The sequence below is a fragment of the Alligator mississippiensis genome, chromosome 2 (assembly GCF_030867095.1).
Source record: "Alligator mississippiensis isolate rAllMis1 chromosome 2, rAllMis1, whole genome shotgun sequence".
NCBI lineage: Eukaryota > Metazoa > Chordata > Crocodylia > Alligatoridae > Alligator > Alligator mississippiensis.
Window position 1 is genome coordinate 135,998,831 of NC_081825.1, and position 26,865 is coordinate 136,025,695.

Genomic DNA, 26,865 nt, shown 5'->3' on the forward strand with positions numbered 1-26,865 from the left:
ACATCTTAAGGGATAGCCAACATGGGTTTGTTGCGGGTAGGTCTTGCTTGATCAATCTAATTTCCTTCTACGACCAGGTGACCTATCACCTGGACAAGGGAGAAGAGATTGATGTCATATATCTTGACTTCAAAAAAGCCTTTGATCTGGTTTCCCATGATCACCTCTTGGAGAAACTGGCCAATCGCCACCTTGGGTCCTCCACAATCCACTGGCTGGAAAATTGGCTCTGGGGTCGGACCCAGAGGGTAGTAATTGATGGAAGTCACTCACCATGGTGTCTGGTGACCAGTGGGTTCCCCCAAGGCTCTGTCCTTGGACCCATACTGTTCAACATCTTCATTAATGATGTGGACACTGGAGTCAGAAGCGGACTGGTCAAGTTCGCCGATGACACCATACTTTGGGGCAAAGCATCCACACCAGAAGACAGGCGAGTGATCCAGGCTGACCTGGACAGGCTCAGCAAGTGGGCAGACGAGAATCTGATGGTGTTCAATGCTGATAAATGCAAAGTTCTCCACCTTGGGAAGAAAAACCGGCAGCATCCTTATAGGCTCGGCAGTGCTATGTTGGCTAGCACTATAGAAGAAAGAGACTTGGGGGTCATCGTTGACCACAAGATGAACATGAGCCTGCAGTGCAATGTTGCGGCTAGTAAAGCGACCAAAATGCTGGTTTGCATCCATAGATGCTTCTCAAGCAAATCCCGGGACGTCATTCTCCCCTTGTACTCGGCCTTAGTGAGGCCACAGCTGGAGTACTGTGTCCAGTTTTGGGCTCCACAACTCAAAAAGGATGTGGAGAAGATTGAGAGAGTCCAGAGAAGAGCCACGCGCATGATCAGAGGTCAGGGAAGCAGACCCTACGATGACAGGCTGAGAGCCCTGGGGCTCTTTAGCCTGGAGAAGCGCAGGCTCAGGGGTGATCTGATGGCCACCTATAAGTTTATCAGGGGTGACCACCAGTATCTGGGGGAACGTTTGTTCACCAGAGCGCCCCAAGCGATGACGACTAGGTTGAACAGTCATAAACTACTACAAGACCATTTCAGGCTGGACATAAGGAAGAATTTCTTTACTGTCCGAGCCCCCAAGGTCTGGAACAGCCTGCCACCAGAGGTGGTTCAAGCGCCTACTTTGAACACCTTCAAGAGCAAACTGGATGCTTATCTTGCTGGGATCCTATGACCCCAGCTGACTTCTTGCCCTTTGGGCAGGGGGCTGGACTCGATGATCTTCTGAGGTCCCTTCCAGCCCTAATGTCTATGAAATCTATGAAGGTATGTTACACATATTAACTTATTTTATGTAAGGCTAATATAATGTAGAGCTGATCTGAACAGCTTTCTTGAAAATGTGGTCTTTCAGAAAATGCCATTCTGAAGAAATTGAATATTTTTGTCAGCATAATTTCAATTTACAAACACACACACTTCTCTCACACACATATCTACATCTCTCTCTCACACACATATATATAAACATTTCAATTTGTACTAATAGGCAGCTGAATCTAGTATTTAAAAAAAAATGTAAAAATAAAAACAGACTCTTTCTATATTGTTTCATAATGTGGCATATGGCACAACATATTATTCATTACTGCTGATATATTTTGAAATAAGATATATACACACACACACACACACACACACACACATATATGAACACACATATAAGATAACACGTGTGTGTGTGTGTGTGACAGAGAGAGAGAGAGAGAGCAATATAGATGTATAAAGCTGATTGTAGATGGCTGAAGCTTTATTTATTTATTTATTTTCTGGATCTCAGTAGTTTAAATGAAACTTTCATCAAGGAAAGCTTCTTCAGCTGCAGGTTGGAATTCCTGAACAATATGAGAGAACAATCCCCCTGCCCTTGTATAGCAAAAGTTTGTATGCGGTGTTCACTTTGGATGAAGGAGGCTTGCACTCAAATTCTTGTTCTGACCAAGCCATACAAGGGACTTGGATCTAAGGATCCCATGCCTCAGGTGACTGTATTAATTGCTAGGTAACTGGTCACACTGTGGCTTGGAGAACTTCAGTAGTTCCAGGGCTTATCCCTGATGCAGAATGAGAATCTTTTTGGAAAACTTTGAAAATGTTTACAGGATAGGGAAAAAAAAAAATTCATTTAGCTTTACACTTGAATAGTCAGTCCTTTTGTATGTGTTTCATATTATATTTGTGCCAAAATAAAAATGGAGGACCTTAACAAGACGTGCCTGTTTTCTTATGCCTGTTTAAAACAAAACATTATTGACCGTGTTTATCAATATGAACTCTGTTAACTAATAACCTTGCCCACCTAGAACTCTGCTCTGCTGATTTCCAGACATGGAGTTGCCCTCAATGTTTATCATCACATTACAGCTATCCAGGCATAAGCTCCTCCCATTTCATTTGAGTACTGTTTATTTTTCACATATGTTTTAGAGGTACCAATATACATATATATTTCAGGAGAAGTGACAATGTCCAAATTGAGTTGAATATTGCCCTTAAAAATTCCGTAAAACTAAAGTCTGCAGAAATAGTATTGAGGAAATTGCTTTTCTTGGCCCTGGAGCCTCTAAGCCACAGTACTATTTCAAGGTTGATAGACCACACAAGAGCTGGATGCCCCTGGACTGCTATGGCATTAAAGATGTGGCAAAGACAAATAGCCAATCTCTACACAAAAGCATTTTCATAGCTCACCCACTGTCTGCCAGCTGGGCTTCCATAATAACCCAAAGCATAAAGAATAGTCTCACACCACCTGTTCAATACAGAATTCAAACAGTGAAACTATATCACTCAATTAGCAAGACACATACCCCACAATGTATGAAAATAAATGCAAGACATAGTCTTGTTAGTGTAGCCTGGGTGTATATGGGTATGTACTCCTTTTCCAAATAGAAGGGATAAGCGGCTAGGCCAGAGTACTGTGAGAGGGAACCGTAATTATCAGTCAGTTCCCTCTGTCCTCTATAAAGACAGGCCAGGACAAAGTATATCTTAACTATTTACAGGTGTATTGATATGCACACACACACACACACACACATATATATATATATATATGTGTGCCTTGAATGCCTCTCAGGGCCTGGGTTCCATGCACTCTCCAAGCATCACGTTCCCAGCCACCTGTTGGGGTTGCAGACCTGAGCCACCTCAAGCAGCTCCCAGAGTCTAGGTCTCATGTGCCGCACTGCTCACTGCTAGGACTGGAGCATCAGACTGGCATGGGGAGTCTTTGGGGCTCTTCTGGGTACTGGCTCTACCCACTGGGCCAGCTCTTCCCAGCTCTTCTGCCCTTCAGTCATCCCCTAATGTGTCTCCCTCATGCTGGGCACACAACTCCTTTTATTCACTTTGCAGGCTCTGCCTCCAAAGTCTTACCAGACCTGCAGAATGCAGACTTCAATCAGGTCTGGGGGGGCTCTTCATCCCCACCCCCTCCATGCAGGGGGCAGGGCCAGCCCTGCCCACCCCTTACCTGATTGGTGGATGGGCTCTACCAATCAAAACAAAGCTTTTCCAAGCCCATTCGAGTCAGGCTGAATTGGTAAATCTGCCACATTAAGAAAAGAATATGTAAAGGAAACATTACATTGGGATTATCCACAACATTTTTTGTACCAGAGAAAGTCTATAAAAGGAAGAGTCAAGGCTGTTACAGAAATGAATTTGTTTCCTGAAATAAGTGATCACAATTATTTTTTTTTTTTTTTCAGTGGGCTCACACTGAAGGACCAGATTTTTCAGATTGTTCTGCCTGCAGTACTTGAGATTGGTTGAGATTTTTTTTCAGTGAGGTGAGGTGGGGCAGGGCGGCGTTGTGGGGAGAGGGTGGTCCTATAGACCCATTGCTAGAAAGATATTTTTTCACTCTATTGTGAGAACTGGTGACCATTAGTGGTGGCTGCTGCATGCAGCCATGCCCCTTGGCACCTTTGTCTACCACTTAGATTCAGACATGCCAGCAGCCTTTCTTTGAGGAGGAGGTGAAGAAGACTTTCTTCCATGCCTATCTGAACTGTCCCCAACTATGGGCATTCTTTGCTGCTCTCAGCACCCTCCTTGGTACAATGGACTTAAAATTCTTGAAGACTGTGTACATCTTATTTTTCCCATGTCAAGTGGCCAAGGGGTGTGTAATCTGCCAGGATAATTTCCTGCCATCTTGTCAAGATGTAAGCTTTGAAAACCTGCAGAAAGCAGCTTGAAGAGGCTAGGTCTGATGATTCCCTCTGCTTGTTGGTCCAAGCACATGTCACATTAGACTTCAGACACATCCCCTTACAACAAAATGTGGACCAGTTTGCATTACACTGGGCCATTGAGGAAACATTCTGCAAGATGGAAAGCTAGTCATAAATGTGTAACCCCATGATGGATATTGTTGGGGAGGGGGATTCAATCTCTCATGAATATGGTGTTTTTGTTGCTGACATGTGTTTCATACTCAGCCCTACAGAGGAATACACATTTTTGCATTTTTACCTTTTTATAGATTATAGGTTTATAGATGCTAGGGTCAGAAGGGACCTCAAAGGATCATTGAGTCTGACCCCCTGCCAGTGGCAGGAAAAAGTGCTGGGATCATGTGACCCCAGCCAGGTGCTTGTCCAGTCTCCTCTTGAAGATCCCCAAGGTAGGGGAGAGCACCCTCCACAATTTGGCAGTCCATTCCAGATTCTGGCAACCATAACTGTAAAGAAGTTTTTTCTGATGTCCAACCTAAACACCTATTCCAAGGGGTGCTCTGGTAAACAGCATCTCCCTGATTTTCCCTGATGCCCTCCCCCAGTGAATTTGTATACTCCCACAAGATCCCCTCCCTCAGCTCTCTCTTGTGGAGGCTGAAAAGGTCCAGGTCCCTCAGAGTTCCCTCATAAGGCCTTCCCTACAGGCCTCTAACCATATGAGTGGCCCCCTCTGGACCCTCTCAAAGTTCTCCACATCCTTCTTGAATTGCTGTGCCCAGAATTGGATGCTGTACTGTAGCTGTGGCCTGACCAGTGCCGCATAGAGTGGGAGCATCACCATCCTGGACCTGTTTGTGATGCACCTACTAATGCATGACAAAGTGCAGTTATCTTTGCTAATTGCTTCATCACATTGATGACTCATATTCATCTTGGAGTCAATGATTCCACAATTTCTTTCTGCCACTGTGTTGCTGAGAAGGTTATCTTCCAGCCTATAGATGTGCTAGTGATTCCCTCTCCCTAGGTGCAGCACCCTGCACTTGTCCTTGTTGAACTGAATCCTATTGTTCTCTGTCCACTTCTCTAACCTGTCCAGGTCTACCTAGATTCAGTTTCTTCCCATAAGTGTGTTTCTTTGGCCCATAGTCTGGTGTCATCTGCTAACTTGAACAGAGTGCTTTCCACACCCTGATCCAGGTTGTGGATGAAGATATTGAACAGCACTGGCCCAAGAACTGAGCCTTGAGGGACCTCACTGCCCACATCTTTTGAGGTTGATACCAAACCATCTACCACTACTCTCTGGGTGTGACCCTTAAGCCAATTTACCACCCACATGATTGTGTAATTGTCTATGGCACAGCCATTCAATTTGCTTGTAAGAATAGGATGGGAAACTGTGTTGAAGGCCTTCTTGAAGTCCAAGTAGGTGGTATCTACCTCAACACCTGCATCTAAGCTTTTAGTGACTTGGTCATAGAAAGAAACAAGTTTAGTCAGGCAGGATCTACCCTTTATGAACCCATGCTGGTTGCCCTTCGGCATTATATTATCTTCTGGACTCTTACAAATGTGATCCTGGATAATTTTTTTCAAGGGATTTCTCAAGGACAGAGGTGAGACTAATGGGTCTATAGTTACTTGGATCTTCCTTCCTCCCCTTCTTGAAAATAGGAACCACATTGGCCCTTTTACAGTCCTCAGGGACCTCACCTGAGCACCACAAGTACTCAAACAGTTGTGCCAGTGGCTCCGCTATGACACTGGCTAATTCTTTCAGCACCCTTGGATGGAGCACATCCAGTCCCACTGATTTAAACACATGCAGCTTCTCCAAGTGTCTCTTTACTGAGTCAGCACTGACAGTTGGTGGGCTGGTGTTTCTCCTGCTTCTGTCAGTAATGCATTTGGGAGATTTGTCTAGATCAGAGTTCAAGAATACAGAGGCAAAAAAACTAATTGAAGAGCTCTGCTTTGTCCCTCCTATCTATCACTGACTGCCCTTGTCTGTCCTGTAGGGGTCCTATGCTCCCCTGCACCTTCTTTTTGCTCCCAATGTACCTAAAGAAGGACTTTTTGTTGTCCTTAATTTGTGTCGCCAGCCTGAGTTCTAATGCTGCTTTGGCTTTCCTAACTATGCAGTGGGATTGCCTTCTTCTGTGCCTGAAGAATCACTTCCTTGAGGAATGCCCACCCTTCCTGGACCCCATTGTCAATGCTCTTGAGCTTTAATGTCCTACTAACTAATTTCCTAAGCACCCTGAAGTCAGCCTTTCTAAAATCTAGCACTTCTGCCCTGCTGGTTACTTTTCCCACCCTTTGCCGAATAGTGAATGCAATCAGTTGATGGTCATTATCCCCTAGGTTGCCTTGTACCTGCAGCTCCCCCACCAGGTCATCCCTCATAGCCAGCACCAAGTCCAGCAAGGTGTTTCCCTAGTGGGATCATATACCTCCTGTGTTAGGGGGTGGTCCCATATGGAGGTTAAGAATCTATGTGAGCGATTAGTTCTGGCTGACTGATCCTCCCACCAGATGTCAGGGTAATTTAGCTCACTCATGACAGCCATATCTCTTGACCTTACAGCTTCTGAGAACTGCCCAGTGAATTCTAGGTCTAGCTCATCCTCCTGGTGTGGCAGTCTATAGTAGACCCCCACTATCAAGTCCCTTTCCCCTTGCCCTCCTTGTATCCTGACCCACATTACCTCAGTTTGGCCCTCCTCTGATCCCATCTTGATAATAGATATATATTGCTCCTTAACATAGAGAGCAACCCCCCCCTCACCCCCCATCTTTTTTCCCCCCCCAACTCTATCCTGTCTAAGGTTTCAGTTAACCCAACCAGGTCAAAGTTGTTGTTTGCAAGCAAGAGTGAAAATTACTCCTGCTTATTCCCCATGCTCCTAGCATTAGTGTAGAGACATTTAAGCCCCCAAGTAGGTGCCTTAGTACCTCCTTGTCCTGATGTCTATGGGGCCCCTTAGTGCTTACCTGGGTGGATCCATCACATGGCTCATGGTTCTCTGAATGTAGGTTCTCATTGTCCACTGCATCCCTGTCCCCTGACAAATCTTAGTTTAAAGCCCTTAGTAGTGCCTTTTCTGGGCACTATTATATAGTGCCAGAAAAGGCACTATAGTAGACCTGACTAAAGGGGTATCTGTCCAATCTTGCCTGATATGTCTTCAAACATTACCATGTATACTTTGTCTGCTTTCTTTTTATTCTTTGTGGGATGAGAAAGAATGAATAAATAAACTTACAAAACTGAATGTTTCTATCCATCCTCATTTCAAATTATACTACCTTTACCATCACCTGTTATTTCCATTTTTCTTAAATAAATATTCCCTTGAACATGCAGTCATATGTAAGCTGCACAACCCCAGGTGTCAACTAGGAAACACTAAAACTAAAAGTCATGAAACAATCTTATAAGTCCCAATTTTCTCTTTGTTCTGGGGGCTCTGCTATTATTTATGACTGCTCCTTGTGCCTGTATTGACTGTGGAAGGCATTGGATTGGAGTACAAGATCCACCTATTCCTTATGCTTCTCTCCCTTCAGGATTGAGGAAAACATGCAAATGGCTCTACTTATTTCCATATGTCTGGGGCTATATCCAGATAGGGTAGGTTTGACAAAAGTCTTCTTTCTCTCTTGCACAGATCTGTCGTCCAACTTACACCCAAGCTCTGCACACATAGTTGTACTTATAGCAAACAGTTCACAAGCCACCTACAAGCAGGAATAGATTGGTGTAAAATTTATGTCAAGTTGTTTTAACCACAAAACAAATTCATGCAAAAAGATCACTCTATCCATATCCATACAAACTATTTGTGAACAGAATAAAATAGTAGTAAATTCTTCAGATTAATGGTTCACCCCATGTGGCTTGCTCAGAATTAAGAGAGACTTCCTCCAGTGAGTGAAAATAAAAATAAGTGGCAAATATTTACTGGGAGAGGTTAGTCTTTAAGCATTAGTCAAAGAAGTATCAGAGTATAGTGCTGTTGATGCTACCGTAAGTCATGATAAAGGTACAGAAGGCCTTTGAAAGTAGGTTATAGCCTACAAAAACTCATGCCTCTCTGAACAAATTAAACTATAAGGTGCCAGACTTCTTACTTCAAACTAACATGGATAACTGTCTGTCTCTACTCATGGATGTCATTACAGTCAGCTGAATTAAATGTACTGCAATCAACTTACACAAGAAACCTATCAGGTATGCTCAGATGTTTTTCTTCTGCCCAGATGGGTTTGATATTCATCTGCTTGCAAGGGAGTCCAAGTGACCAATCCAGTCAATTCAACTACCAGACAGCATATTCTGGCAAGCTGTGGTTCACTCTCTGAGAAACTGAGGAACCACCTTATCAGTGTTCTCTGCACCAAACAGGGAGAAATCAACACCAGACTTGCAGAACTACCAAACAGCAAACAGAACTATCCAGACACAACAGCCGTTTACCAAAACAAGATCTCTTCATCTAGCCATAAAGCCTATCACAAACACCCATACTCCTTAAAGAAGATGAAGGAAGCAAAGCTTTCCATACTTAAATGCTCCAACAACAACCCTACAACCCATGGCAATGTCACCAGCATATCCAACCATGCTGTCACCCCCGTTGAGGTATCTGTACTATCCTGTGGTCTTTCTTTCTTCTATACTTCACAATTCAGCAAGGTGCAGCTGTATGAGAACCTTGAGGGTTTTTTTCACTGCCTTGGACTAAGAAAATATCTCCATGACAGATCCACACAATGGTTAATCCACCATAAACCTGGCCTCTACACATCAGAAGAGGAAGGACAGCTTCTGGACTCTACCTGAGGGTCACAGCCCCAATCTGGATCTGTACATAAACTGTTTCTGCTTCTGCACTCTGAAATTGCCAAAAAAGCCCAACAGTGGTTATGTTACAGCCTCAGTCCTGAAGAAGAGGGAGCCACAGTGGGACTTAAAAGCTGCCATGATATACGGCTGATGGGGGCGGGGGGAGGGAGTACCACTGTTGTCATGGCAAATTGGTATATATACAGGAAGCCAAGAGGCAACTTTCTAATGCAGAGTTTTACAAAATCTGAACCAAAGACCACACCTAACAATACCAGGCAAAACTACAAGTCTTTTTTAAAGATGCTACCTCCAGAAACACAAAAATGGTTCTCTGCTTCCACCTCCCAGGAACCAAAGCCAGGCACCTTTTAATTATTACCCAAGATCCACAGACCTGGAAACCCAAGGCATCCCATAATCTCCAACATTAATACCATTACAGAGGGAGTTTCTGGCTATGTTGACTATCCTATTCCCATATTCCAAGGATGTCAAACTCACCCTGGGCTGGATCCAGACTGTGAGACTCCCAGGCTGGATCCACAGAGCCAACAGCTGCTGTGTTAGGCCCAGCAGCAATGTCAGGGATTCAGCAGTGGCAGAAGGAGTTTGGGGAAAGCATTGGGGGTCCAAGGGAAGTAGCAGGGGTCTAGTGGCAGAGGTGGGGGGTCCGAAGGCCAGAGGGTGAACAAGGACTGTTTTTTCACAGCCCTCACTCTCTCTTCCATAAGTGGCCATGTCCACTGGGGCCCCAAATTCTGTGCCAGGCCATGTCCCCTATTCCTATCCCTGCAAATTCTGTTAGCCCACCAGTAGCCCAGAAAGCTTGACACCCTTGCCATACACCAGTGTATCTACCAGCTATTTGAAGGACACCACAGGTTTCATAAAGAAACTAGGTTCTGTTGACAAGTTTCCAGCAAGCACCAGATTACCTACCACAAATGTCACATCTCTGTATATTAGCATCCCACATGAGGATACTACAAGCTAAAACATCATTGATGCTGATGCCACTTCTGTTTCCATTGCAGTCTCCTGCTTTGTCCTCATACACAACTGCTTCATCTCTGGGGACTCCTCTACTTACAAATAAACAGCACTGCCATTGGCACATTTTTGTCCCTCCCTGACCTGCCAGTGTATTTATAATTAATCTCAAAGCCTGCTTCCTCCACAGGTGCCCTCTCCCCCTCCTGTTATACCTAGGATACTTCAATGACACCTGCTTCATATGGACACTCGGTAAGAAATCTCTAGAGAAATTCCACCAAGACTTTAACAACTGCCACCCCTCCAGCAAAATGACTCTTGAATACTCTACCTGGCATATTAATTTCATAAATACCATTATGAAACTTCTCAATGGTCACATCAGCACCATATTGTATCAAAAAACAGACAACCTCTACAACTACCTTCATACCACCAGTTTTAATCCTAAGGATACCACCAGATCCATTGTCTACGTTACAACTGTGTCTGATCTGATCCCATTTCCCTGGATGCACACCTTAGGGATCTGGAGCAGGGATTCCTACACTCACAATATAATTCCAAAACCATAGCCAGTCAACAGAGCCAGACCCAGACCCTTCTATGACCTGATGAAATACCAACCCAGTAACAAGGACAAAAGAATCCCTCTGATTGTAATCTGCAGCCCCCAGCTTGAACACCTTAGGTACATCATTAATGACCTCCAACACCTCCTGGAAAATGATGACTCTCTCAAGAAAGCCCTGTGGGACAAACTTGTCCTGGCTTACATGCAAATCCCAACCTCAAATTATATCTCTACAGCAAGAAACTAACTAGCTTCTTGTCACGGCGGGGTCCTCGCGGAGGGCCGTGATCTCCTTGAGGCCCTCTCACCGCGCTACTCCAGCCCGAGGGCACCCTCCATTCTCGCCCACCACATCTTGATGGAATATATGTAATAGGGAGGCTACCTTGCGTTACCTCGGGCCTGTCAGCTCCTGGACCCCTCGTGGGTCTCCCCGTATAATGGGCGCTACCCAAGCGCCCTAGCCTTATGGGCTATGCGTGGCTCCTACCAGCCCATAATACCACGCCCCAAGCCTCGCAGATGTAATGGACGTTGTTCGGTCTATACGCCCGCTTCCCGGGCCTCCTCTCTCATGCCCAGCCTCTTGCTGGGACTCTCGCCTGGCCCACTCTGGGCCTCCCCTGCCGGTGTGGTTCCGCTCCGGGACTCCAGCAGGCCTCCGGTCCTATGGGCCAACCGCACGGATACCCTCCCCGACTCTGGCTCCCTACGCTGCTACTCCCCGTCTTCTCAGGGGCAACGGCAGCGCCCTGCCTTGGTCTGAGGGGTATTACCGCACTAGCCTGCGGCCGGGCTCGCTATGCCCGTGCGCCTACACTAGGCTACCCAATAATACACAAGGGCGTTCCCCCTCTCTGGGGGCTCGCCGTGCCCGCACTGGGCTACTCAATAACGTACAAAGGCGTTCCCCCCCTCTGGGGGCTCACCGTGCCCACACTGGGCTACTCAGTATGGCCCCGCTCTCTAGGGCTGCTCAGTATGGCGCTCCCCCCTTCTCTGGGGCTCACCGTGCCCATACTGGGCTACTCAGTAATACCGCCCCTTTCCTGGGGCCGGGGGCTATGTTCCCCCCACACGCAATCCGGGGTCTCGGTCCCCGTCCTCAACCTACAGGTTGCGCCCGCGACCCACTGGCCGCGCTCCTTGCCGCCAGCTGCTCACACACTGGCGTGTGAGTAATTGAGGCTAATGCGCCCTCTTGGCGCTAGGGCACCCCACACTCTCTGGGGTCCCTATAGTTGAGGCCTCCTCCAACCCCTACAGCCTCACCCAAGCCTCCAGGTGTAATAATACAAACGCAAAGCAAAACCACAAGCCCCTAGGCTGTAACACAAATGCAAGCCACCTGGCCATAACTCATCATCATAGCTCAAGCCTCCAGGACTATCATGAACTGTACTTGCCACATCCTCACTCTCAGAGCTCCTGCATCCCAGACTGCTGGCAGAGAACTGCCAGCCTGGCCTCAGCCCTGGGCTTTATAAGGGCCAGGCCCTGCCCCCTACAGGCAGCTGGCTCCGCTTGGTTGCTCCGGCAACCCGCAGCTGCGCTCATTACCTGAGCCAGCCTCAGCTGGGCTCGTCATGTCAGGCCAGGGCGCGCTCACTCGCTCCCTGGCAGTTTCTCCTCTATAGAAGCAGGGGTACCGAGGTGCCCTGCAACACTCCTATTCTGACTAGGAACTTTTAGTGGACCCAGATTCCAGCTGTACCCCTCATGAGTACAGACCACATCAGCACAGGATCAAACATGGATTATAACACTTGGGTTTCATTCATTTGCTTCTCTACAAACATCTCATATTCCATCACCTGCTCACAGTACCCTTCTGCTGTCTACATTAGACAGATGGGGCAATACTTATGTGGAAGAATGAACAGAAACAATCTGATATTGATTCCAAAAAGCCTACGGGAGAACACTTTAACCTCCCTAGATGTTCCATCAATGATCTCAGAGTAACTATTGCTAAAAAAAAAAAACTTGTATGGGAAATTGTGGAACAAGAAATCAGGCACAGAATGGATTGTGTTAAGCATGGCCTCAAGAGAGAATCTGGATTCTTGTCCTTATTAACTGGACAAGCTTTCATAACCCCTATAGCCTCAATGGGTTAATTGCTTTGTTTATTGTCCTTGATCCCTTCAACTTATCTTCACCTCTCTCAGCAGTGTCCCCTCCTTTCCTCCCACTTTCCTATTGCTTTGTATTTAAATTACCTTATTCCCTTCTATTTAGTTCCCCTCTTCTCTTCAACTCCATTCATAGCATCTGATGAAATAGGTTATACCTATGAAGACTGATATCTCTGAGCAAGTTCATCTATACAAAGCTACCCTGCTCTAACTTCTGATCTATACTCAGTAGGATTCTGGCCCTGTCTTATACTGCTCTTATTCTCTGTGGCAGGCAAATCAAAACACTGAAGAAAGATGTATGCTGGATATTGTTACATATAGATTCATAGATGTTAGGGTCAGAAGGGACCTCAATAGATCATCGAGTCCGACCTCCTGCATAGGCAGGAAAGAGTGCTGGGTCTAGATGACCCCAGCTAGATGCATATCCAACCTCCTCTTGAAGACCCCCAGGGTAGGGGAGAGCACCACCTCCCTTGGGAGCCCGTTCCAGACCTTGGCCACTCTAACTGTGAAGAAGTTCTTCCTAATGTCCAGTCTAAATCTGCTCTCTGCTAGCTTGTGGCCATTATTTCTTGTAACCCCCGGGGGTGCCTTGGTGAATAAAACCTCACCAATTCCCTTCTGTGCCCCCGTGATGAATTTATAGGCAGCCACAGGGTTGCCTCTCAACCTTCTCTTGCGGAGGCTGAAGAGGTCCAGTTTCTCTAGTCTCTCCTCATAGGGCTTTGTCTGCAAGCCCTTAACCATACGAGTGGCCCTTCTCTGGACCCTCTCCAGGTTATCCGCATACCTCTTGAAGTGCAGCACCCAGAATTGCACGCAGTACTCCAACTGCGGTCTGACCAGCGCCCGATAGAGGGGAAGTATCACCTCTTTGGATCTATTCGTCACGCATCTGCTGATGCATGATAAACTGCCATTGGCTTTTCTGATGGCTTCGTCACACTGCCGACTCATGTTCATCTTGGAGTCCACTAGGACTCCAAGATCCCTTTCCACTTCCGTGCCACCCAGCAGGTCATTTCCTAGGCAGTAGGTGTGCTGGATGGACATTTTTCCTCCCTAGGTGCAGCACTTTGCATTTGTCCTTGTTGAATTGCATTCTGTTGTTTTCTGCCCACTTGTCTAACCTGTCCAGGTCTGCTTGCAGCTGTTCCTTGCCCTCTGGCGTGACCACTTCTCCCCATAGCTTTGTGTCATCCGCAAACTTGGACAGAGTACACTTCACTCCCTCGTCCAAGTCGCTGATGAAGACATTAAAGAGTATCGGTCCAAGGACCGAGCCCTGCGGGACCCCACTGCCCACACCCTTCCAGGTCGAAACTGACCCATCCACCATGATTCTCTGGGTGCGACCCTCCAGCCAATTCGCCACCCACCGGACTGTGTAGTCATCCAAGTCACAGCCTCTTAACTTGTTCAAAAGTATGGGGTGGGATACCGTATCGAAGGCCTTCCTGAAGTCTAAGTATACGACATCCACTCCTACTCCTGTGTCCAGGCGTTTTGTAACCTGGTCGTAAAAAGAGACTAGATTAGTCAGGCATGATCTGCCTGCTACGGACCTGTGCTGGTTTCCCGTCAGCATAATTTGTCCTGCGGGGCTCTCGTAAATGTGAGCCTTGATAATTTTTTCAAAGGCTTTGCCAAGGATGGAGGTGAGACTGACTGGCCTATAGTTGCCTGGGTCCTCCTTCCTCCCCTTCTTGAAAATGGGGACCACATTGGCCCTTTTCCAGTCCTCCGGGACTTGGCCCATGCACCACGAGTGTTTAAATATTCCTGCCAGTGGCTGTGCAATGATGTCAGCCAGTGCCTTCAGTAGCCTCGGATGGAGCTCATCCGGGCCTGCCGACTTAAAGGCATCCAGTTCTTCCAAGTGAGTCTGCACCATCTCAGGGTCTATGCATGGTAGTCTGGCACCTTGCTGCTGTCCCTCTACAACCCCAGTGAGAGACTTGTCGTGTCCCTCGCTTAGGAACACTGAGGCAAAGAACTCGTTGAGGAGTTCAGCCTTGTCCCCCCTGTCCATCACCATATAGGTACAGTTTAATCTCTTCTTAGATGTAATATTAAACACGATCAGCAGAAGGGAGGGCAGAGATGTACCTTATAGGCCAACTGAATCAGAAATGCATAAGCTTTCCTGAACAAGCATTCACTTCATCCACTGCTAACTTATGCTACCTTGCCTATGCATCTCTATTCATTTAGTCTATAAGGTGCATCTCAAAGTTGCCTTCAGCCTGACTTTCAGATGAACACAGCTAACTGTCTCTATTAAACATGTTAATTATGCTTCAGGGCTTCTAGCCCTCTATGTCTTTCTTTCCCTCTAATAAATGGAAATAGTCAGATTGTACGTTTAGGTGAAGTGCTGAGCAAGGGATAGTTAATAAGCTGCACTACAGCAGGAAGACTTCTGGGAAGCAGAGGCTCAGAGGCACTGCCATTGCCTCTCTGCCTCTCTCTAAACATGGGGCAAGCATCTGTCCTTGACATGTATCAATAATAAATGGAGATACCTTCTATAGTACAGGCTAACAAAATGGGGTTACAATACTGCTTATTCAACACCCACTTGCTCCTGTGAGCTCAGAAACGCAAGACAAGGTAGACTCCAGAGTATTGTGAAAGAAATTCTTATTTCCATGGCCCCTTTGGAAAATGCTGCCATCTACTATGACACACTAAGCAGGGCTCTGCCACTTGAACCAGTTCCCTAGCACATTCTCTGAGTTGCAATCTAATGGATGTATAAGCAGTAGGGGAGAAAAGGGACATTTTTATGGGAAGGTAGCCAAATTCATATTTTTTACCTACTTCCTTCTGATGTTATTTAGGTTTCCACAAATTCTGCCCCAGAAGATATGTTGGTAACAGCACAGCTCCTTACAACTTACCTGAGGACAGTTCTTACGAAGAAAGGGCAAGACAAAGCAGGAAAATGATCATGGGAATTGCTGACTTGCATAGTAAAACACACAAACAATGTGTGGCATTTTTTTTCTGACTAGAACAGAGGGCTTGTACATCATTTACCTCATTTGTTTACTCTTGGGCTATCATTATACTAGTAATATATCTCTACCAAGCTGGAACACGTGGTAGCCATAGTAACCATATTTTCATATCTGTCCATAAATTCCCCAGGCTCTAATTAGGTCATTAATTTATAACAATAATGACAACAGAAGAGGCAAAACTAGGTTTAAGTCCCTGATGGCTCCCTACTTTAGTTCCTGCTACCATAGACATCATCCAAATCCTTGTGCTGTCAGATGTCACATATGCTGGAAGGAATGAGTGTCCTGGGACAGTCTTTGTAGAGCCTGTATCTAGTTCATTGGTTTTTCTCCTCACTGCTCAACATTCATATACTTAAATGAAATAATGCCACCTTTACTTTTCTAGCAAGTTTCCTGCTGTGTTTCATTAGAAGCATTTTCCTTGGATAGCTTAGGTATGAATTTCTCCTCCTAATACAGAGATATGAAGTCTTACACAAAATATTCACTACAGATTTTTCAAATAGCAAGTGGATGCTTTTACAAGCTGAAGGCCTAAGCAGTTAAACTTAAGAATTTAGCTATGCAATTTAGATAATGCTGAACTGCAGATCAACTATGTAATATAAAGCAAATGACAGGTAAATGATGAAACATGAATGTGCTAAGAATCCAAACCAAGTAATAAACAATTGCAAAAGTTCAATAACTTGGTGTATGTGATCAAAAAATATTTTCTCCTCTGCAAAATAATAAAATCTGGTGAAGAATTTCAAGTCTGCTGACATGATTTTAAAAGATTGATGGCTCTGTAGGTAGGTGAGAATGTTTGCTTTATTGTTCATGGAGTCCATGTTTCAGAGTGCATTTGTTTTGGAGTCTTTGTGAATCATTGTCAAAAACATGACATATATATTTCTCACTTTGGGCTACAGGTTGTGTAGAACTTACAGGAATTTCTTTGTTAAAACAAAAAGATTTCTGGATATTAGCATATATGAAATTGCAAGGCACATTTCAGTAGAAATGAGGCAAGGAGATCTACTTGAACTGTTTATTAAGAAATTTTTAACATTGGAAAATTATATTTTGTTAGAAAATACATATGCTAGCATTATGTAAAATATGACTTAGCCTTCCGCATGGCCAGAGTGCACCATGTTTAACTTCTGTAAGAGAGTTAAGTACCATATTTACTCAAATATAAAATGACCCTCCAATAGTTAGTATATATGGAAAATGTATAAATTGATTATAATTTTTCAAGTACATAATTTAATTATTGGAGATTTGGCTTAAACTTGTCCCCCTAAAAAATAAATCTGGAGGGTCAGATAGTCCCTTGCCGTCTGCCTCTCCCAACTTCTTTCCCCTGCAACACTTTCCCCCATTCTTTACTGTCAGACCCTGCTCTCCCTGAGCACAGAGAAGAAAGAAGCAACATTAAAAATACTGACCTTTAAATAAACACACCAATAATAACATGGATATAGGAAAATTACTACAGGTACTCATAGACTTAGTTCATCTAGAATTAATGCATTTTACCTGTTCTGAAACTGCTGCAAGTTTTTGCACGGGTACTCCCATAAACATACTTTTAAAGCAACGCTTTGGCATCTACTTATACATAGCACAAGCTATGCATGATATTAGCTCAAAGGCTCCTAATTTACCATCTATTTCATTGGGCTGGGCCTCAGCAGAAACAATACCATTTCAAGCCATTGTGGCCCCACAACTCAGCACTGTTCAGTATATGTGTGCTATCCAGATATGCCCCTCACAAAGGATCCATGTGCTAATTACACCCCCCCCCCCACCCTACACATTCATGACTGAAACTAGGTGTTTGTGTCACAAGTCCTGAAATCCTCCAAAAAAGTATATGCAAATGAGGTGCAGACCAACCTGGTCCAGCTCCACCTCATTGTGAGGAGGGCCACACTAATCATATGTGACCAGCTGAAAGAGAGGGTGACAGACAGATTCTGGGTGAACTGTTTAGGGCCCTGTTTGGTGATATTTGCCAGACATTTCAGGCTGGTTAAGAAACAGAAATCTTTAGAAATGGGAAAGAAAGGTGCAGCTCAGCTGTGGTAGTGAAGAGAACGTTCAAATGTATTCAAGTTAGTGGCTCATCATGACTTGGAAAAAAGAGTTTGTGCTGAGGGGGACTGCATGCAATGGGCATTACCATGTATTTTATTCAGATTGGCTGCACTGACATGTCCTCATGGTAGGTTCCCATTAACACTGAAAGCCTGATCTATGCAGAGAAAGGGATCAACAGAGCATTAAGGTATAAGGAGTGGAGAAGGGAAACCACAAGCTCAAAACAATAACACTGGTGGCAAGTAAACATGGTGTGGGGGGGGGGAGCATTGAAGAGTGGAAATGAAGATCTGGAGACAGATGAAAAATGGATAGAGGTGGACAAGAAAGGAAGAAAGAAGGTGACAGTAGAAGCAATGGCAGAGACAGCAGCAATGAGTGATGATGCCAGAAAGAAGAAAGGAGCAGAGGAGAGTGGGAGACAGCATGAGAGCAGCAGCAGAAGATGCATTGGGTGAGAATAAGAGGATAGTGGGAGCACAACAGCGGGCCAGCCCACCAGGAGTGGTATGGCTGGAAAATATGGAAGAGGCACTGACAGAAGCTAGAGAGGAATGGAGGCTGTGGATAAAAGCAACTTTAACCATCAACCAGAGGTAGACAGGATTGATGATGAACAGATATGATTTCCTGAAAAAGATTCTATTCAAGATTTTGGAGGTGCAAACAGAGCATCTCACCTGTATGATAGTTTTCTCAAACCAAAAGACTTGGGAATTGCCTTACTGAGACGGAGAAGGGTATGAAAAGTGGGAGGGAGGAATTTAGAGGAATACAGTTCATAGCTGGGGAAAAGGCAAGAGAAAGAGTGATTATAGTTTGAATGTACATGGTTTTACAAGAGGCAAAAGACATAGAAAGGTGAATGGAAAAGTACGTCCAAAGGGTCATGTTGGTACAGAAAGTAAGGGACAAATATGTTATTTGGATGGGGTCTTGCAGTTCATGAGTAGTGTTACAAGCAGATGAGTGGAGCCCATAATGTACCACAGGTAACCAAAAGAGTGCAGCAAATATGAAAAAGTGGGGCACCTGTCCACACACTGCCCCCTCACAATGTGCTACAGATGTGAAGGGATGGGGCTTAGAGTAGAGTGCCAGGAGTCCTTAAAATGCACTATTTGTAGTGGAGAGGGACACTTGTATTGTAGGTGCCTCAGAGCCATTGGAAGTGTAGCCAGACCTTCTCAGGAATAGAAAAACCCAGAGGAGAAGAATGGAGGAGAGAAGAGGTTGGGTACTGAGGTAGAAATGGTGGGAGAAAGCCCACAGGAGAGTGAAACAGAGAAGGAGGGGGGCAACATTTTTGTGATTGAGGCAGTGAAGGAGGAGATGGGAAACACAATGGAAGGGAAAGTGGGAACAGCAAACAGCTCAAACATGGAAGTGAGGAAGAAAGAAGACACCCTACAGACAACAGGAGTGGAGATGGAGCAAGAGAAATAACCAAAGAAAGGTCATAAAAAGAAATAAAATGCAGGGGCTGAAAATCAGGAAGAGAAAAACTTGAAAATGAGAGAGATGAGTGGCAGGAAGAGTTGTAGTGCAGTTTCCTGCCCCTAACACCTCTGGTCTTCTGCCCTGAGTGGAGACCAGAAGGTGGGAAGTGTTGGGGAGGTGGAAATATCCAAGCCTTCCTAAATGTGAATGTCATCCAGCAGCTTGCAAAGGCTACAGGAATGTGAGGGAGGGAGGGGGAGGAGTCGATTACCCTGAGCAGTAGCACAGATGAACCTTACAGGGACAGGCACGCTCACCTCAAAGCAAGCACAGACAGACCTTATATAGATGGGTGCACTCATTTTAAAACAAGCATAAATGGCATTGACAATAGTTCTGCTTAACATCAGGAGTATCTTAACAAGGAGAAGATGGGGACAGATTGAACCAGAGTTGAACCAAGTAAAGGCAGACATAATCTGCCTACAAGAATGTGGTATAACAGGGGAGAGGAATTGTAAACACTTAGAGAAAAAGTGGAGATTGGGGTGCCATCCTGGTGGTTAGGGACAATTGAGAACAAAACAGCAGGGGGTAGCTTTATTATTTAAGAACTCAGAGCAGGTAGAAGACGTCATCAGTGGCAGATTGCAAAGAATGGTAGTATCAGTCAGGGGAACAGAATTAGAAATGTTCAATGTATATGCATCACCAGAGATGGAGGGAAGGAATGCGTTGCTCAGAAAGCTAGCCATTTATGTGGTTGGAAGGAGACTGTGCATAAAAGCAGGAGATTTTAATTGTATAATCAAAGTAAGCAACAGAACAAGAAAAGGAGGAAACTGAACTTTAGACAGGTCATCCAGACTGTTAACAAATATGATAAAAGAAGACTCAGTAAGAGATGTGAGGGCAGGGGATAAAGTTTTCACTAGAATAGACACCACTGGAAAGAAACAATCAAGAATTGACTTTATGCTTGTATCTAAAAGAAATAGGCATAAGGAAGAAAGAAACCGTATGTGTGGATTTTAGTGATCCACAGATCACAGATGCTGAAGGTGGAAATGAGCCTTGGTAAGAGTCCCATGAAAGGGAAGGGACTGTAGAAGTTAAATATGTACTTGTTACAAGATGAAGAGATATGCCAGGTGTACATGAGACAGTATGAGGGGTGGTGCGAACTGAAGGAATATTTCAGGAGTACCGGAGAATGGCGGATGATGGTGAAGAAGAGGATGGGAGAATTTTTCAAGAAGGTAAGGCTGAAGCTGTGTAGGGAAAAGAATGAAAGAGCTAAGATAACTGCAAAGAAAGATGCAGGAGCTGCTAAAGGAACCTGAAGAAGGAAGACAGGTATGAGACGAGCTAGAAGAAACAAGGCAAGAGCTAGAAACCTGATTTAAAATAAAGACAAGAAAGAAAATGGACCCTGGGTGGATGAAAAGGAAGAGTGGTCCCAATACTTTTCAGCCATAGTGAGGGAGACAAAAGGAAAACTTAAAGCAATGCAGGAAGAAGATGGTGCCTGGGTGTAAAAGCAGGAGAGGTTTTGGAGGCAACAAGAAGATTTTACAAATACTTATACCAGAAGAAGGAAACAGGAAGAAGATCAAGGATTTCTTGGAAGAGACTGAAGAGAAAATAGAGGAGGAAGCAAAGAAGACTGAAGAACATATAAGCTTAAAGGAAGTGGAGGAGTATTTAAAAACGTTTAAAAGAGGGAAATCACCAAGAGCGAACACACTACCTATGGAATTTTATAAGAAGTTTTGGGCATGGGTAGAGAGGGATATAATGGAAGTGTTCGAGGATACAACAAAAACAGGAGAAACAGGGAAAGATATTACAAGAGGTGCTGTCATCTTACTTTTCAAGAAAAGGGAGAAGGAACTCTTGAAAAACTGGAGACCAATTATACTCCTTAATATAGACTATAAATTAATGACCAAGATGCTGGCTTGAAGGTGTCACAACCCAAGGGTGTGATTTTTGTTTGTGCGTGCTTCGGCACTGCTAAATTATTTCCCGCCACTCGTAGCTTTCTTTGCAGGGTGCATTTCTAGGTTGCAAAAGAGAAATGCACGATGCAAGGAGTTCCCGCCATTCGTATACAAATTTGTGTCCCACTATTGGCCAGTTCTAAATTATTCCCACGTGGCGGCTAGTGATTGGCCTGCTAGCCGTATAAGAGGCTTGAGCGGTTTCCGCCCAAGTTGGAGAACTCCGAGGAGAACCCTGCAAGGGAGGACTCCACAACCATCTGGAGGAGGAGAACTTCACATCTCGTGAAGATCTCTAAGCGCTGTGGAGCCTATCGAACCCATCGTATATCTCAAGAAGGCTATAGGGGTCTGATCAGCCTCTTGCCTCTCCCCGTCACCACCTGATTCCCTGCGTGCAAGTTCCACGGAACCTAGCAAACTTCGTGTGAGTGTATTCAGAGCGCTTTGCTTCGAGTTACTTTCTTCGGTTGACACGACGGGCTCGCGGTTTAGAGCTTTCAACCGGATTGGGATAGAAGGTTCACGGGAAGGAACTCTAGTCCGTCTCTCTTCTTTTCTGTCTGTAACTGCAACTCAAGCAAGTTTTCCTGCCTGCACCGCGACAATCTTCGGTGTAAGTAAAATAATCTTTAATCAACCACTAAGCTTCCGTGCCTAATTCTAGCGTGCCGCCTGCCTTCCCCGACCCGGCGTGTCCGGGCCGCTGGCCACAGCCCGCCGTGCAAAAAAAAACCCCCGAGGGCCTCGGACCGCTCCCTGCCCACACAGAAGGATGAAGAAAAACCTCCAGAAGATAATACATGAAGACTAAGTATGCACAGTACCAGGTAGAAGGATCTCCAAAGCAATCAAAATTATCAGAGATACATGGTCCCACATCCAAGGAGAGATGAAAACAAACAGTTATAGCAAACCTAGATTTAGAAAAAACATACAACAGGGTGGATCATGTTTACGTATTAGAGGTGCTAGAAAAAATGGGGTTGCCAGAGAAATGTATATATTGCAAGATTTTCATATAGAGAAGCAGATAGTCAAATCTAAGTTAATGGACATCTAAGTAAGGGCTTTAAAATCCATACAGAGTGAAGCAAGGCTGCTTCCTATCACCACTACTATTTGTGTGAAGCATGGAACCATTAGCACAAAGAAGAAGAAAAAAAAGGTAATAAGCAGAATAAACATAATGAGAGGGGGTGAGGTAAAATGAATACTATACATGGATGATATAAATTTAGTATTTAAAGACTTCCAATTGAAATGGTGTTAAAAACATACCTCAGAGTATGGAGAAGCAATGGGGATTAAACTAAATACACCAAAAAGAAGAATACTGGAAGTGGGGAACAGAAGGGACTTGGAGAAGTTAGGCCTTGAAATAAGAGAGAGAGAGAAATCAGAATGCTAGGGATCCCGATGTACACCAAGGGGGAAAGTAATACAGCATGGGAAAAGGTGACAGCAAGGATATGACAGATATTTTGGTTATGGTCCAGAAGGACACTGTCCTTTGCTGGAAAAGTGGCATTTTTTAAGGCTGTGCTACTGTTGAGAATTTTATATATGAGAATTGTATTGCCACCAACGTGGCAGCAAATAACAAAGGTACAGAGGGAAATATGAGTACTTTCTCTGGAATGCCGAGAGAGAAAGATTGACTAGAGCTGAACTGTATAAAACAATAGAGATGGGGGAATGGGGGTGGCCAGACTTGACATTATTTGTCTATGCAAAATATGTAAGTGCAATATATAAGGTGGTAGTGGAGGGAGAGGGGAAAGCAGCACATATCACTTGATTTCACACAGCTGCAATTTTGAGGAAATGAGGAGTGTATCTGACCTCTTTGAAGAATCCAGTGGTGGGAGCCTCCCTCCCACCCTGTGGCTCCAGACAAGGAGATCATCCCAGTGTCTGGCCCGGGAGCAGCCAGGCACCATGTGTGCCCCACTGCCAGGTGTCTCAGACGGCAGGGGCCGACTTGAGGTGATTTAGAAATTATTCGGTCGTTGGGCGGGCTGGTGAATGGAAAGGCAGACAAAGCGTATTGGTTGCAAAAAACGTTACTTACGCCGCTAGTAGCCACGATGCAGGTGGTCCAGTCGCTTAAACAACTACACAAGTTGCTCCAGCTGGCAAGGCTCAGGCCAGCGAATCCGTCAGGCTGGCAGGGAAAGGGTACGTCGAAGGATGGCGCTTAGCGACGGGGAGAAGGATCGATAGGTGATTAGGCTATCAACCAGCTCAGCCACAAGTCAAGAATCTTCAAAGGCACTCTGCAGCGTACTCAAAGTTCTCCAACTCAGGCGGAAGTCGCACAGAATTTTATACGCCTAGCAAGCCAATCGCTAGCCACCACATAGGAATAATTTAGAATCGGCCAATGATAGGACACAAATTTGCATGTGAATGGTGGGAACTCTCGCACCAGAGTTTTCTATTGCAGCAGAAAACTTTTGATGTGCACAGATACTCTCATGTGCCGGGAAAATTCCATCGTGCCGAGGCACTAAAATCATTGGGTTGTGACACTAGGCAGGCAGGGTATGGGGCTTGGCCCAGCGGTGGGGTGCACGCAGCACCAGGCCACTCCTAGGCCATGTACTGGGATGATCGCCTCATCTGGGGCCATATGGGGGGGACTCACACTGCTAGAGCCTGCCCCCTGTGTGGCCCTGGATGAGCCAATGGGCCCAGCACCTCATTAATCTTACTGTCGAGAGGCAGGGGATGAGGTAGGGGAGGAGAGGGGGGGTGCAGTAGATGGGGAGGGGGCAGTGATGTGGGGGCAGTGATGTGCCCATGCCTTTCCTCTGCCCTTCACTTGCTAGCCGCTGCCCCTCAGCCCTTCTGGTGCCCATCCCACACTCCAGACCCACAGCCCCCTCCCACCCCAGCCCTGCTAGTGCCCCACACTTCCAACCCACAGCTGCCTCTACCCTGTGCACAGATTGGAGGGGACATGAGCCCCCCCAGGCCTCTGCTGGGGTGCATGCAGCAACAGGAGCCCCCCCTCCCCCCCCTGCACCTGGGTGTGCCATCCAGGCACCGACCCTCCCACCACCCAGCTGGGCCAGTGCCCCACTCACCCCTGCCAATGCTCCACTCCCTTCCTTACCATGGGGGGCTTCAATCGCGCCCCCCCTTCCCTCCCTCACAAAGTGGCCTGCTGGGCTGGAGGTGGGGCAGGGGGTGGGGCAGGGTGGGGGTCAGCGACAAGGCATGGTAGATCCTGGGTTTTCCCTTTATTTCAAAACATAATCTTCCCTTTAAAAAGGTTGGAGACCACTGTACTACATTGATTAGGACAAGGAAGATACCAGAGAGGAAGAGGAGAAGGAGAAGTGGAGGAAAAAGGACTGGACTTATTTTTACTTAACCATCAGTCAATGGGAGGAGCAGAGAGTTTCAGGCGGTTACTGAGCTAACAGTTTATGTTATGTTCTGTATGAAGAAAAATATTTCTTTAAAGTTTTGGTTTTGGTAGGAGGTTGATATATGTTGTTTAAGGGTTTGGTATATATAGCTGTATGATTTTTATATGTAGTTGTTTCTGTGCTATGAAGTCTTGGTAAAACAAGGATGTTCAATATGTATAGCTTTGTAAGTGTAGAGTGAAGTGAATTTTTAATATAATTTGTTTTTAAAATGTTCCTATCAGTACGTTTGCCCCATATGGGCCATGTGTTTTATAACTATTCTTAGTGCTGGTTGTATGTAAGCAACTTTATAGTTGATTTCCATTACTGAGCGCATGCTGCTTTTGGCAAGTTTTATGATAGACAATGTATTTAATGAGGTTTCTGTATATGCAAATGTTCGGTGAGAGGCTCCAACCTCCTCCTCCCCCCCCCCCCCCCATTGATTGGGGGGGGAAAAACTCACTTATCTTATAGTTGAGTAAATATGATATTTAAAAGTGTCTTATCAACTTAAGTGCCAATCATTGTTTTGCCTATCGATGCCTTAGTCATTTTTTTGTGGTTGATATATTTGTACTAAACCATCTGGAAAGTTGGGATAGACTTAGACAAGCACCTTGCATTTGAAAGTTTGCCTGTCCAGACTATGCAGTTGGTCCAATAAAAATATTACCCACAAAAATCCTTGCCCCTTGCATATTTTCTGGACCAATACGGCTACAACATTACTCTGACACCACTTTAATCTTATTTTCAGTGCTTGTCATCCTCTTTGATATCATACATTTAGTTTTCCAGGGTAGCTTCTAAAGCCCTAAGAAAAAAAAATGGTCAGTGAGCCTGGTTGTGATTTTATTTACACAGAGACAACTCCAGTTGCCTCCATGATGTTATTTTTTGTTCAAGCCTATATGACATCAGGCCTACAGTTAAAAGTCTGGGAATAGAACGTCCCCCTGGCAGGGGGGGAAGAAACCCCATATGTCAGTAGTTCTGAAGAAGAATAGGACCTGCGTTATGCACAATTTTGGAGACGTCATTATGCTAAAGTTATTCACATTGTCTTCTACCACAATTAGTTTACTAGTTTGTTTGTGTTTTTTGTATCTTCTTCATGCTATGATAATTTAATGACAGGCTGGGTTATAAACAAAAACCAGAAAGATAACAGAAATCACAAGGTTCCTTCTCCTTCTTGTACCCCCAATGCAGCAGTGGAGTTTCTATCATAAAGTGGGGTGGGAGAAAGATGGTTGAAACACTGCCCAATTCCTGCTAAAAGTTTCCTCAGACCAGTTTGTTGCAGGATTCAAAGCTCCTAATTTAAAACATAATTTCATCATTAATCCATTACATAATCAACCTTAGTGCTGAATTTTAAAATAAATAAATGCAGACACCCGACCCTTCATTTCATATGGAATTTTGATGGTGTTTGGGCCTTCTTTTGGGTATGTTTGGAAATTCCACCCATAGCAATTCCATCTTCCAGCCAAAGAATCCACGAAGAGTCCAACTGTACAGAGCACAGCAGGTGTTATACAGTAATAGGCTGGAAGGCCTCAGCATCAGGAATCAATGTAAATTACTGAACGGCAGAAAAGCAACAACTGAAAAAGGAATTCATAGCATTTTCAAATCAGCCTTAGTTTTCAAAGGCATGGTTATCTAATGCACTTGTAAGGCTCCATCTGCAACATTGCTTAGAGTCACTTTTGATGTAAGGAAAAGAGAATTATATAGCTGCACTATCCAACAATAGCAGTTATTTTGGTGTGTTACATTCAAACCTACTTTACACAGGTAAAGTGACATCACACCTTAATAGCTGACTAAAAATACCCAATAGCCATTCTAAGCTGTTTGAAGCTAGAAGCACAAATTTGTTTACTATAGGTTTTTTGCATTTTTTAGGTCTTTCACTGTTTAGGAGCCAGCTTTGACCAACTCACAGGTTTAACACCTCAGCTGAAGGAAATCAGTGCAGCTGCACTAGTTTCAGCAAAGCTACAAGAATGTAAACCAGTAAATGCATTAGCCTACTATGTTACAATGCTTGAAAGAAAATTAGATAATCCTTTCAAAATTACTACTATGGTCAC